Source organism: Eptesicus fuscus, chromosome 2, assembly GCF_027574615.1.
Source record: "Eptesicus fuscus isolate TK198812 chromosome 2, DD_ASM_mEF_20220401, whole genome shotgun sequence".
Taxonomy (NCBI): domain Eukaryota; kingdom Metazoa; phylum Chordata; class Mammalia; order Chiroptera; family Vespertilionidae; genus Eptesicus; species Eptesicus fuscus.
Window position 1 is genome coordinate 58275737 of NC_072474.1, and position 11214 is coordinate 58286950.

Consider the following 11214-nt stretch of genomic DNA (forward strand, 5'->3'; position numbering starts at 1 on the left):
TAAAATGCTATTTCATAAAATATATAAGTTAAAATTATGTTATATATTTAGTAATTGAAGAAATGAAAATTTTAAAGCAAAACACTATATTTTACTTCTCAGTTTGGAGAAGTTTTAAAAGTCTGGGAATATTAGGTCTTAGCAAGGATGTAAGAAAACTAATACATTCATATTCTGTTGGAAGAAATGTAAATTGGTACCATTTTTCCAGTCAACATTTTGATAGTATCCATTACTCTGAATTAGCATACTCACTGAATTAATAATTACACTTCTAGAAAGATATACTAAATACATATGTGTGACAATATTTATGTACAATAGTTTTACTACAATATTGTCTATAATCTGAAAAATTGGGGGAAAGAAAACAAGGATCCAAAAATAGGGTTGGGTTAAATATTCTAGGGTACAACAGAATACTCTGCCCATAGCCAAAAAAATTCTGATGATGTAGTTTTATATTTATTGATATTGAACTAATTTTATGAACTACTGTTAAATTAAAAAGCAAGTTTATTATTATTGCTACTATTACTATTTTAATTCACTTATTCATCCATTCAGTAAAACTCACGGAGCAGAAGTTGTTCTTGGCACTAGGGTTGTAGCAGCGAACTAAATATCCCAGTCCCTGCTTTTGTTCATGGAGCTTACATTCTAGTAGGGCCAATAAGTAGTAATTGTGTAAATAAATAATAAGTTCACTAAGATAAAGTAAGGTAAGAGGTATAGAGAGTAAGAATGAGGGATGTGGTCAAGACAGGTCTCTTTGATAAGGTAAAATTTGGAGCAGAAATCTGAAAGAAATAAAGAGCTAGCTATGTTGATATTGGAGGAAGGATGTTCTAGTTCAGTAGATAAAAGAGCAAGTACAAAGTCTTGCAGAAAAGCACGTGGTGATGTATTCAAGAACAGCAAGGAGGCCAGCCAGTGTGACAGTGAGCAAGAGGACAAATGGTAGGGAAAGGCAAGGTGTGCTATAGATTGTAAAGGCCTTCTGGGGCAAAACATAAGGATTTTGACTATTGGCAAACTAGTGAAAAATATTAAACATTAAAATGTCAAAATTAAAAACAAAAATACCTCATATAAACCAACAGCAAGATAACAAATGTCTAATTTTAAAAGGGGGCAGATGATCTGAATAGACATTTTCCAAAGAAGGCATATATATGCCCACAAGTACATGAAAATGTGCTCAACATCATAGCACTAATTATTAGGGAAATGTAAATCATAACCTCCATGATATATCACTGCACAACCAACTCAAAATGGTCCTATCCTGTTTAACAAGATACTGAGTTGCTTTTCAGAGACAATAAGACCAAAACTGCAAGTCATGCAGTCGAACCATGTGCAAAGAATTTTGACCACCAGCTGCACCCAAAACCAAAGTCTCCCACCATCCCCCAAACACACACACACACACACACACACACACACACACACACACACCATACACACACACCAAAGGATCAGGACATGACTGGAACTTGAACACTGGAACCCTTTTAGAAGCCAAGGATCCATTGTCCAGAAAGATCCAGAGTTGGTGCCCCTTTACTGTAAATGGCCAAGATCCAAGGTCCTACAATTAAAACTTGCCCCACCACACTTCCACATACATGTTCCCCCTAACCCTTTAAAATCCCTTAACCTAGTACAGCAAATAAGATGGACTGGAAGCACCATTAGATCTCCCATCTCTCTGTTGGCACATTCTCTATCAATAAACCTTTTCTTACTCCAGACTCAACGTTTTGAGTTTTGGCCTTTCAAAGCACCAGACACATAGACTTTAGTTCAGTAATACTCACACTTGTTAGAATGGCTATTATAAAAAAAAAAGAGAAAACCGCCCAAGCAAAGGAGGAGAAAACTAGTTCTTGCTGTAGCTCCTGCTGGGGGACACACAGTACACAAGGGTACACCAAGAGTGTCCACCTCAGGTAACTGGGAGGCTGACCCATTGAACCAATAGGACATCTAGTACACAAAGCTACCCTACCAATTCAGGGAAGCAGCAAAAATGAGGAAGCAAGGAAACAGATCACAAACCAAAGAAATGGAGGAGAACAAGCGACTGGACATAGAGTTCAAAACCACGGTTATAAGGTTTTTCAAGAATTTCATGGAAAAGGCCGATAAATTCAATGAGACCCTCGAGGATATGAAAAAGGACCAACTAGAAATTAAACATACACTGACTGAGATAAAAAATATTATACAGAGACCCAACAGCAGACTAGAGGATCGCAAGCATCAACTCAAAGATTTGGAAAACAAAGAGGCCAAGGACACTCCTCCAGAGAAGCATGAAGAGAAGAGAATTCAGAAAGTTGAAGATAGTGTAAGAAGTCTCTGGGACAACTTCAAGCGAACCAACATCAGAATTATGGGGGTACCAGAAGAAGAGAGAGAGCAAGATGCTGAAAACCTATTTGAAGAAATAATGAATGAAAACTTCCCCCACCTGATGAAAGAAATAGATTTTCAAGTCCAGGAAGCACACAGAACCCCAAAGAAAAGGAATCCAAAGAGGACCACACCAAGACACATCATAATTAAAATGCCAAGGGCAAAAGACAAAGAGAGAATCTTACAAGCAGCAAGAGAAAAACAGTTAGTTACCTACAAGGGAGCTCCCATACGATTATCAGCTAATTTCTCAACAGAAACCATGCAGGCCAGACGGGAGTGTCAAGAAATATTCAAAGTGATGAATAGCAGGAACCTACAACCAAGACTATTCTACCCAGCAAAGCTATCATTCAGAATTGAAGGGCAGATAAAGAGCTTCACAGATAAGAAAAAGCTAAAGGAGTTCATCACCACCAAACCAGTATTATATGAAATGCTGAAAGGTATTCTTTAAAAAGAGGAAAAAGAAGAAAGATAAAAAATTATGAACAACAAATGCATATCTATCAACAAGTGAATCTAAAAGTCAAGTGAATTAAAAATCTGAGGAACAGAATAAACTGGTGAACTTAATAGAATCAGAGGCATAGAATGGGAGTGGATTGATAATTCTCAGGGGGAAAGGGGTGTCTGTGTGGGGAGTACGGGAAGAGACTGGACAAAAATCATACACCTATGGATAAGGACAGTGGCAGGGGGAGGTAAGGGGAGAGGAGGGGTGGGAACTGGGTGGTGGGGAGATATGGGGGGAAAAGGAGAAACAATTGTAATCTGAACAATAAAGATTCATTAAAAAATAAAAATAAAAAATAAAAAATAAAAAAAGAGAGAGAGAGAGAGAGAGAGAGAATAAATGACAAATGTTGGCAAGGATATGGAGAAAAGTGAATGCTGGTGCCTTGTTGGTGGGAATGTAAATAGAGAAACTATGAAAAATAGTATGAAGTTTCCTCAAAAATTTAAAAATAGAACTATCATATGATGTAGCAATTTTATCTCTGGGTACTTATCTAAAGAAAACTAAAACACTAACTCAAAAATTTATGAACCCCCAATGCCATTGCAGCATTATTTACAACTAGAGGCCCAGTGCACGAAATTCATGCATGGTTGAGGGAGGTCCCCTCAGCCCAGCCTGCACCCTCTCCAATCTGGGACCTCTCGGGGGATGTCTGACTGCTGGTTTAGGCGCGATTGGGGATCGGGCCTAAACCGGCAGTCGGACATCCCTCTCACAATCCTGGACCACTGGCTCCTAATCGCTCACCTGCCTGCCTGCCTGCCTGGTAGTCCCTAACATTCCCCCTTTCCCCCGCTGGCCTGATCACTCCTCACTGCCTCTACGTGTCAGCATGAACACCCCAACTGCCGCCCCTGCTGGCCTGGTTGCCCCTAATTGCCCCCCACTGCCAGCCAGGTTGCCCCCAACTGCCCCCCCCCCCGCCAGCTTGGTTGCCCCTCACGGCCCTGCCGCCGACCTGGTCTCCCCACGCAGCCTGCTGTTGAGTCATTTAGTCGTCCCTCACTAACCCCTGCTGGCCTGGTCGCCCCACACAGCCTGCTTGTTCAGTCGTTTGGTCATCCCTCACTAACCCCCCTGCCAGCCTGGTTGCCCCACGAAGCCTGCTGTTCAGTAGTTTGGTCGTTTCTCACTAACCTCCCTGCCGGCCTGGTCACCCCACGCAGCTTGCTGTTCAGTCCTTTGGTCGTCCCTCGCTAACCTCCCTGCCAGCCTGGTCATAGGCAGCCAGGGTGTGAGGGTTAATTTGCATATTACCTTCTTATTATATAGGATAGCCAAGGTATGGAAGCAACCTAAGTGCCCACTGATGAATGTATAGTAAAGAAAATGTGAGAAATTTTTATTCAGCCATCAAGGAGGAAATATTGACATTTGAGATAATATGGATAGATCTTGAGTACTATGCTAAGTGAAATAAGTCAAAGACACACACTATATAAAATCACTTATATGTGGAATGTAAAAAAGCATATCTGAAAGTTGCTGAGTTACTCTTAAAAGTTCTCATCTCAAGAAAAATATTTGTAACGTTTGGGAACAGATGTCAACTAGACTTATTGTGGTTATCATTTTGTAATATATACAAACTAGCTTTCCCGTTGCAGGAAAAATCCTGCAATAGGATTTCCTGCTGCACTCTACCCTGCCTCCGTTCCTCCCTTGTCCCCCGCCCCGCCTTCTCCTCCAGCCCGCCCACGTTTCCCTTCGGCCCCAGCCCCGCCTCCGCTCCGCCCTTGCTGCCCGCCCCGCCTTCTCCTCCAGCCCGCCCTCGTTTCCCTTCGGCCCCGGCCCCACCTCCGCCCTGCCCTTCTCCTCCCCCCCTCCCTTGCTTCTTCGAAGCTTTACTCCCTTCTGCAGCTCTTGGCTTCTTTGGACGCTGTCTTGATATGCAAATTAACCGCCATCTTTGTTGGGGTGATTTGCATACGCATCCTGATTGGTTGGTGGGCGTGGCTTGGCTGGTGGGCGTGTCTTAAGTGTAGCGAAGGTGCGGTCAATTTGCATATTTGTCTATTATTAGATTAGATATCAAATCATCATGCTGTGCAACTGAAACTAATATATATAAATTATACCTTAAACAATAGAATACATTTTTGTGCCAATTACCTCTTTTCCTGTATTATGTATGTAGCTTAGAGTCAGTGGGAGTAGTGGTGAAGATCACTGACTGGATTCAAATCCTGGTTTTTAATTTATGAACTCTGTGACCTTCAGGAAGTCACTGTACCTCACCAAGCCTCAGTGAACAAAGGGAGCAACTCTATTCACCTCCAGGGAAGGACTGAATCAACTAAAGTATGCACTCAATAAAGCTCAGCAAATCTTCTCATTGTTGTGCTAAATGTCTTTGGAAAAGGAAGTCTTTGGTAATTCTGGAACTCACACAATATCCAGTGGAGAACTGGGACCATAAGACTCTGTACCTTTCATTACAGACTTAGAGCCGCTTGCTCTCTCTCCTCTGCCGCCTCCTATTTTTTATATCTAGCAATTGTCGTTCCCTTATAAGACAGGACCTCTTTGGGTCAGTTTGTCACCATCCAATATGGTATCAATTCATCTCAGATGCAGGTGGCCTTCTTTATAGTTAATCTAAGCATCCTGTTTAAAGTGAATAGAAAAAATACATCAAACCCCAGTTTGGAGACTATATCTTAGTTCTGTGGGTTAGCTATGGTAATATAAACATTGCCTTTGGGCTTAAGACTTTAAAAATATATATATGAAAATGGGATTATATCCACTTCAAAGAATTTTGGAGAGGATTAAATGATGCAGAATGCTATGCCTGCCACATAGTGGTTGTTCAATGAATGACAGTGGCTGCCTAGTTGTTGATATAAATATTATTATCATGATTGCTATTATCACTTTTGTAGTCCCTGTACTTAGCAATCCTAGAGCGATATCGGCATGTGAATGAATGTATGTAATTATAGTCTTCCTGCTACTCAAGTGGTGTCCTCTAGGTCTCTGAGGAACAGCCATGTTTCCCTCTGGACACATGAATGTGTGTATTGGTAGCATCCATAGGACAGATGCACAGTTCCAAGTGGCAACTATTTGTAGCCTCAGCCATACTGGTGAGCCCTTGAAAACGCAGCTGGTTCAGCCCCTTTAAAAAAAAAATGACTAGACAGAGAAAATTGGAAAACAGATTTATTTATAAACCATCCTACGTAGACACAAGGTGCAGTTTTGTTTTTGTGACACACCAGCAACTCTTTAAATATTTACTGTCAACCTGGGGAATTCATGTGTAGACTGAAGGCACATTTAGGCCTTTAATATGCCATCTCAGCAGAGACCACTTAAGGCTGCCCATCTGGAAGATAAAACTTTGGAGCCAATTTTAAAACATTTTTTTTCAAGGACAAATAAAACTGTTTCTAGCTGATTTTTACCATGACATATGAAAGCAAACCTGGGGCTTTTGTACTTTAGAGTTAACACTTAAACCAGAGAGATACTTCTTTTCCAGAACACCTGTAGCAAAGTGCTTCAGAGTGAAGCCTAATTTAAATTTGGTTCTGTAAAGCCAGCCAGAAAACAGTCCATGAATCAGAGTAGATAGATGTATTTTTCTATTATGGCACCAAAAGCAGTAAAAAAAAAAAAAAAATGCAGTTAGAATTTTATTCTCCTCTCTTCTCCTGAGACTTAATGGATAGTTTAATGTGCTGAGTCTCTGCCAATCGAATAAAATTTCTCAGAATTTTACCACATAAATGTCTATGTGTAGTGAGGCAATGTTAATTTTCTCTTTAAATTATTGCTTTACCAATTTTTATAATGTCTTGTGTCATAGAATCTAAAATGCCACTCAGACTCATAAGAATCAGTTCATTCAATTAGTCTTTCACAAATACATCTGTTATTCCTTCCCTCTCCACCCCCTTCTCCCTTATTCTCTTCTTCCTCCTTCTCTTCCTCATCCCTCCCTCTCCCCACCTTTCCTTCTTTCCTCCCTTCCTTCTTTTGCTTTTGGATTCTTATGAGCTAGTAAAGTTAGTGTTCAAGTGTGAACATCTTTAAATAGTTAACCCCCTTTCCTCTCCTGATAGTTTGAATTATTCTTTCAGAAGCTATATTTACATTGTTTTTTCCATAAAACAAAGTTATCAAAAAATGCTGTATAGTACTTAATGAGAGTTTTAAGAGACATGTGTGGGATAGGAGGAATAGGGAGAAAGAGAAAGAGAATAGAGAAGGAGCAAAGACAAAAGTTGATTGACAGAGAAACTGAGAGAGACCCTGAAAGGTCCAATGAGACAGTTAGATCACTGACAAAATCCCAGCCAAATCCCAGAGCACGATCACAGTGTGGCCCCCATCACCTTGACAGTCAGTGCAAAAATACTAATGAGAAAAGCTGGTCTATCTAAAATATTTTTCTATAATCTGCATTTTTAAAAAGTTTTACTTTGCTCCAAAATCATCTTTTCAAGAATTGAGAGGAAAAAAAACATGTTATATAACTCTCTCTCTTTCTCTCTCTCTCTCTCTCTCTCTCTCTCTCTCTCTCTCTCTCTCTCTTCTCAATCTTTTGAATATTACTTTCTTAAAATTAATGCTGGAATTCAGTAGCCAATACAAATCAGATAAAATCCAGGAGAGTGACAGTAGATGGCAGGAATGTCCCTCTGAATGTTATTATTTTTTTTTTTAACGAAGGCTGATGTTACTGGAACAAAGAACAAGATCTGAGTTTTCTGCTTGCACTATATGGGATATATACAGCTTCCCCATGTACTTATGTACGCGGCAGTTAGGACAATTACCCAGGAGAACTAAGTAAAGAGGTCTCCACTTACATATTACCCCAGGTTTTATGTAATTTGAAAACACTAACCATCATTCACTGAACTTTTTAAAATCCAGTGTGTCAGTTCCTCCAATGTACTTGCAATTGGAGAACCATATACAGTCATACCCTGCATAACAATGTTTCAGTCAACGACCAACTGCATTTACAATATATCATCCCATAAGATAATAATGAAGCTGAAATTTTTCCATTGCTTAGTGACATCATAGCCATAGTAAAGTTGTACGCAGTGCATTACTCATGTGTTTGTGGTGATGCTGGTGTGAACAAGCCTAGTGTGCTTATACTTGTATAAAACCATAGCATGTACAGTTAAATACAGTGCATAATACTTGATAATGAAAATAAATGATTATGTTCCTGGTTTATGTATTTAGTATAATACACTTTTTATTGTTATTTTTCTGTGTACTCTTTCTAATTATTAAAAAAAAAAAAAGCTCACTGTAAAAGAATATGTTGTTATGCGGACAGCAGCCTCATACTTCTTGTGTTTACCATGTCTCTTCATTGCATCATTTTTCTCTTGTGCTTGATTTAATCTCAGGTTGTTTTGTACAGCAACATGCTATACAGGTTTCTAGCCTAGGAGCAATAGGCCATACCATAGAGCCTAGGTGTGTGGTAGGCTTTATCAACTAGGCTTGTGTAAGTGCACTCTGTAATGTTCACACAACAGTAAAACCACCTAACGACTCATTTCTCAGAATGTTTCTGTGCCATTTTAGGCTGAGCGTGACTTAATTGGGCAAGGGTTACTCTTAACTGGAGGGGAACCCTTTGGAAGAGCTATTTTCAAAGAGCTCACATGACTAGATTCCTCCTTTACTACATTTCTTTTTTTCTTTCTTTCTTTCTCCATGTCTTTACTTTTAAACATGAAGGGAAAATCGTACAGGTATACATAAAAAAAAAAAAAGGCAGACATGATTACAGGTAAAAGTGAAGAAAATCTAAACAGAAAGCTTTAATGACTGTCAGCTGTTTAACCTGAAGTTCTGAGTATGACATGTTGCAGGGCTGAAAGGAATTAGTATTTCTCTCCTTCTTCCTCACCCTCTCCCTCAACAGAATCCACACCAACTTCCTCATAATCCTTCTCAAGGGCAGCCATATCCTCACGGGCCTCAGAAAACTCTCCTTCCTCCATGCCCTCACCCACATACCAGTGGACAAAGGCACGCTTGGCATACATCAGGTCTAACTTATGGTCCAGGCGAGCCCAGGCCTCAGCAATAGCTGTGGTGTTGCTCAGCATGCACACAGCTCGCTGTACTTTGGCCAGGTCTTCACCAGGGACCACAGTGGGAGGCTGGTAATTAATGCCAACTTTGAAGCCAGTGGGGCACCAGTCCACAAACTGGATGCTGCGCTTGGTCTTGATGGTGGCAATGGCAGCATTGACATCTTTGGGGACCACAGCACCACGGTACAAAAGGCACCAAGCCATGTATTTACCATGGCGAGGGTCACATTTCACCATCTGGTTGGCTGGCTCAAAGCACGCATTGGTGATTTCTGCTACAGAAAGCTGCTCATGGTGGGCTTTCTCAGCAGAGATGACAGGGGCGTATGTGGCCAGCGGGAAGTGGATGCAGGGATAGGGTACCAGGTTGGTCTGGAATTCAGTCAGATCAACATTCAGGGCCCCAACAAACCTGAAGGATGCAGTGATGGAGGACACAATCTGGCTAATAAGGCGGTTAAGGTTAGTGTAGGTTGGGCGCTCAATATCGAGGTTTCTACGACAGATGTCATAGATGGCCTCGTTGTCAACCATGAAGGCACAATCAGAGTGCTCCAGGGTGGTGTGGGTGGTGAGGATGGAGTTGTAGGGCTCAACTACAGCTGTGGAGACCTGGGGGGCTGGGTAAATGGAGAACTCCAGCTTGGACTTCTTGCCATAATCAACAGAGAGACGTTCCATCAGCAGAGAGGTGAACCCAGAACCAGTTCCCCCACCAAAGCTGTGGAAAACCAAGAAGCCCTGAAGCCCTGTGCACTGGTCAGCCAGTTTCCGAATTCGGTCCAGGACGAGGTCAATGATCTCCTTGCCAATGGTGTAGTGCCCACGGGCATAGTTATTGGCAGCATCTTCCTCACCTGTGATCAGCTGCTCAGGGTGGAAGAGCTGGCGGTAGGTACCAGTGCGAACTTCATCAATGACCGTGGGTTCCAGGTCTACACACACTGCCCGGGGCACATGCTTGCCAGCGCCTGTCTCACTGAAGAAGGTGTTGAAGGAAGGAGTCATCTCCCCCGCCAATGGTCTTGTCACTTGGCATCTGGCCATCGGGCTGGATGCCGTGTTCCAGGCAGTAGAGCTCCCAGCAGGCATTGCCAACCTGGACACCAGCCTGGCCAACATGGATGGAGATGCACTCACCCATGGCTGCGGGTTTGCAAGAGCAGGAAACAGGAGTAGACACCGGGTCCCGGTTCCTGTTCCCGACAAGCTAAGAGTCGAGGTAAGTGACACACTCCTTTACTACATTTCTGGCAAGAAAATATGTTTGAAGTGTGTCTAAGTCTTTTTTGTTGTTACTCTTTTTCTTAAAATATAAAATGGTGAACTGTGGTTCAGTGTTTTCTAATGATTATTTGGACATTGCTATAAGATTGTAGAAACTAGTGTCTCTCTATCTTAAATTGTGAGCTGACAGTTATATGCCTTGTGGTCCACCTCTGTTTGGACCCAGACTCCTAGTACCCAGAGGAAGTTCATTCATTTTTCTACAAAACAGTTTCTAGAAACGTGTGGGTTTTCCTAAACAGATTCAATTTGCATGAGTAAGAAACTTCTATTGTGTTTAAGCGACTCTTTTATTGAGTTTTCTGCTTTAATCAACTGATTCTAAATCTGATTCAGCTGATTATCAGAATAGACAGTGTTACCTGGGGAGGTAGCACTTGATTTGAGTATTGAACTACATCTTCAGCCAGATGGAGCTTAAGTTGGGAAAAGGGAGGTTTTGCTGTGACTTAAAAGGATGGAGATTAAAGGGACATTACCGGCAGAATAAACACTATGATCAAATGTACTGCAAGTGCACACAAATTTAAATCATTAAGGTTTGCTAAGGAGGCATCCAAAAGCAGTTGTGGTGGTTATCTAGACTCCATCCTCTCCTCCATCTTGCTCTGTACCCCAGAAGTTTAACCTCCCTAAACTGGATCAATAAACTTCTTTGCCTTCTGGCTTCTGGTTGGATTCAGTCAATGGGAAGCACCAGCAAAATAATCAGAATGAAGGAAGAGAGCAAGGTCAGGGTATGTATTCCCTCAGCTTTCTTCCTACAGGCCCACTGAGTGGCCACCCAATGACTGCTGTTTCTTTTGTTCCTTTAAACCTAAGGATGGTAACAACATCCTGTTACCAACCCAGAGGATATACACTCTCATGATTTTCCTACATCTTGCTGATACTTTTGTA

The 11214-nt window shown here is 41.4% G+C and overlaps 1 pseudogene; it reads right to left on the reverse strand.

Moving 5' to 3' along the window:
• Positions 1-8626: 8626 nt before the first annotated feature.
• On the reverse strand, positions 8627-10197 carry LOC103287972 (tubulin alpha-1B chain-like; annotated as a pseudogene).
• Between the last annotated feature and the right edge of the window lie 1017 nt (positions 10198-11214).